Raw genomic sequence first — 3,705 nt, forward strand, 5'->3', positions numbered from 1 at the left:
AATCGGATCGCGCTCTTCCTCTTGATTGTTTACCTTTGTGAAGAGTTACATAAATCCTTTTTAAAATATTATCATTACTACTACTACTACTACTACTACTACTACTACTACTACTACTACTACTACCACTACTACTACTACTACTACTACTACTACTACCACTATTATTATTATTATTATTATTATCATTATTAATACTACTACTACTACTACCACCACTACTACTACTACTACTACTACTACTACTACTACTACTACTACTACTACTACTACTACTACTACTACTATTATTATTATAATTATTATTATTATTATTATAATTATTATTGTTATTGTTATCATCATTTGTATATCTTTATTTATCTACTTCTTTACTTTGTCTTTTCAGATTACTCACAGCGTAAGTACAAACTTTACGTTTACATTTCTGGGACAATATTTAAGAAATAAGGGGGGAAAACCGGAGATGTCGAAGAAAATACATTCTGTTAATTATTCTGCGCGATTTATATCCACTTTTAAAACAAGACTATTTCATAGGATAAACATACATGCACACACACACACGCAAACACACGCAAACACACGCAAACACACGCGTGCGCCCCCCCCCCCCCCACTCCCACACATTTCACAAAGGCATAGGGATTCAAGTAACCTTTTGTCACAACTCAGTATAGTTCAGACAAATCGCTAGTCGAGTATACAGTGTAATTAGGGATTAATGAAGTTCAGACTAAGCTCTGGCGAGGTACATAGATCTCAGTATTGTCTTGTATCGTGTAGCAGAAACAGCTGTAAGCGAATAGTAGTGATTACATTATTTCTTCTTCTTTATATCTAAATATAATGTGTGTGTGTGTGTGTGTGTGTGTGTTTGTGTGTACGTGTGTGTGCATGTGTGTGTGTGTGTGTGTGTGTTTGCGTGTGTGCATGTGTGTGTGTACTTAGATGAGTTTCCACCAGAATTAACTCAGGGCAAGCCGGATCTAGTCTTTCTCATTCACAAAATGACTCCCCCACTCCTAATTTTGGTTAGATTGCTTTCAATTTTGGTGTATCGATGCAAATCTGAATTTTGATTAAAATCAACCAATTACTCTATCTCGTAAAGAATCTGATATTATTTGGAATAATATCGGACAGCGTGGCATTAGCAGCTTGTTACTATGACAACTGCATGCTGTGTTGTGGTTCACTGTTGTCTATGTTGATTTTTCAAACATGATTCTTCACACCACGATTATCCCAATTTCACCCACGTGTTTTCTTTTAATTTTTCTCTGTGTTAGTATTTTTTACATATTTTTCATTTCAGATATTTTTGGGACTCATTGACTCAGACAGCTGGATTTATTATTTCACTAGGTTAATTCTGTTCATAAAAATTTAAATTCGGAGTATTTCTTAAACTGTAAGCTTCACATTTCAACAGCTGAACTGAAATTTAGCTCACGTAACAGGAACTGAGAGGGATATCGTGGAACAGAGAAACTGAGTGATACAGATAATTTGACATTATTTTTGAATTCTGCATACAAAAACATTAAAAAATAATATAGGCGCAGGAGTGGCTGTGCGGTAAGTAGCTTGCTTACCAACCACATGGTTCCAGGGCAAAGCCTTGTGAGGAATGAGAACTCATTCCAAATGCAAAATACTTTTTCCAGTGACAAACTGTCGTTGATCTGGAAAAAGCATACAGTATTTTGTGTTTGGAATGACTTCTCATTGCTAGCTGGTGATTGTCACATGCTGATGACGGGTTACTACCCAGAAACCTAGGTCCGTGTGTATCGCGTAAGGCTAGAGATGGGAACGATGATTTCCCTTTGCAAATACTAATCGGACACAGACAGTGTGTCGTTAGCCAGCTCTTGCTGATAGCAACCTTAATTATATATATATATATATATATATATATATATATATATATGTTGTCGCCTGTTATGTTCTTTTTCCATTTTTATTTTATTTTTATATATATTCATAGAATAGCTTGGAGGGAATTTATTTCATAAATGTAAGTACATATCTAAATATCTAAATTTTGTACGACCCTTTTGCTCATTCTTTTAATCCCCTTCACACTTTCTTCGTTCTTTAACTTTCTTTTTCTCGTTCCCCCTCTCTCACATTTCTTGCCCTTCCTTTCATTCTCACTTTCCCTCCTCTTTTACGTCACCCTGTGACTTTCCCTTCTTTTTCTCTCTTTCATACCCCTCCCTAATTCTTCTATCCCTCTTCCCCCTATTTCTCTCCTCTCCTTCCACGTGACCGGTGTTCCGCCAAGCCTGACCTTTCTTTCTTGCGTCGACTACCATCCGTGTAGCATATCTTATATTCCTTCCCAGCTTAATTTAATTCGTCCTTAGTCGAAAGACACCTGCTGTTAATGTCCTGTTGTTAGTATTAGTAATTGGGTGCTATTTCTCCGTTTTCTTACGTCCTCGTTTTCGTATACATCCGCTTGCTTTCTTCCAAGGAGTCTAGTGCTCTTAGCTTAGATTTTTTTGGGGTCGGTCAGATTGGAGCAGTCTCGAGTATAACCGGCCGAAACTGCTATGATGATCTGGAACATGACTGAGGATAGGAAGCTCCGTATGACCCGTCCTTGTTTTTTTTCCTATCCCTTTTTGTATCGTCTAACTGCCCGGATGTTTTGTTGTCGCTTGTTACCTTCTTGTTCCATTTTTTGTTTTCTTTATATATATATATATATATATATATATATATATATATATATATATATATATATATATATATATATACATATTAATAATAATAATAATAGTATGACAACAAAAGAATGACTGAGACCTCGATATGACGTAAATAGAGGAATTTATCTATAAATATATAATACAGGACAATCATTTGGCTGCCATAATAATACTCAGACTTTCAGATACCGAAGGTAAAAGCTACAAGGTCTTTTCATCAGTTATTAAGACAAGAATGCTATGAAAAAAAAATGTTGAATAAAGGGAAGTTACTCTAATAGGCGTGGAAAAATAAATAAATGTAAAAGATATAAAATATTATAAAAATACAACCACATAAAGACAGAAATCTTCGTTCATAAAATCTACATATGTACATATATATATATATATATATATATATATATATATATATATATATATATATATATATATATATATATATATATATATATATATATATATATATATATATGTATATATATATATATATATATATATATATAAGGTTGAGGAGGGCATTGGATTTAACCAAACCTAAGAGGATACAGGTAATACCGAGTAAGTGCTGTATACCGACTAGTTTTGCCCCAGTCGTTGTATGAACAGGATTGGGGATTATAAGTCGTGTATTAGCGTGTGTATGTATAAATATATAAAAATAAAAAGATAAAGAGAGCAATGGTAATGTTGGAGAAGTATTTTATGGATAGAGTCTTACAGCTGTTTCTGGGAAGATCCAGTACTTCCCTTCATCGGAGACAGAAAAAATAAAGGAATCGATTATTATATCCATAGGCGGATAGTTTTAGTATGAAGTGATATGGAGTGTGATGGGCTGAAAAAGAAAGAGAGAAGTGAGCGTGGGGTAATTAGGTCAAGTCATGAAGACAGAATGGGAAAGGGGATAGAGGAAAGATTGAGGTGGAGAATGGTAGCGGTATATTTTTATGGTCAGTTGATCTTACAGGATAGAGGGGAT

General features: G+C 34.3%; 1 long non-coding RNA gene across 2 annotated transcripts in view; it reads left to right on the top strand.

The window, feature by feature from the left end:
• Positions 1-381: 381 nt before the first annotated feature.
• The window catches only part of LOC106874105 (uncharacterized), a 14,681-nt gene continuing 11,357 nt past the window's right edge, over positions 382-3,705 (top strand). The window contains exon 1 of one of the 2 annotated variants that reach the window (XR_001409964.3): positions 382-400. This is a non-coding gene — a long non-coding RNA (uncharacterized LOC106874105). Of the gene's footprint in view, positions 401-2,008; positions 2,024-3,705 lie in introns of those variants that run through there. The other variant, XR_016244436.1, reaches the window with a different exon arrangement.

Source organism: Octopus bimaculoides, chromosome 15 (genome assembly GCF_046866305.1).
Source record: "Octopus bimaculoides isolate indiv1 chromosome 15, ASM4686630v1, whole genome shotgun sequence".
In the NCBI taxonomy this organism is placed as follows: domain Eukaryota; kingdom Metazoa; phylum Mollusca; class Cephalopoda; order Octopoda; family Octopodidae; genus Octopus; species Octopus bimaculoides.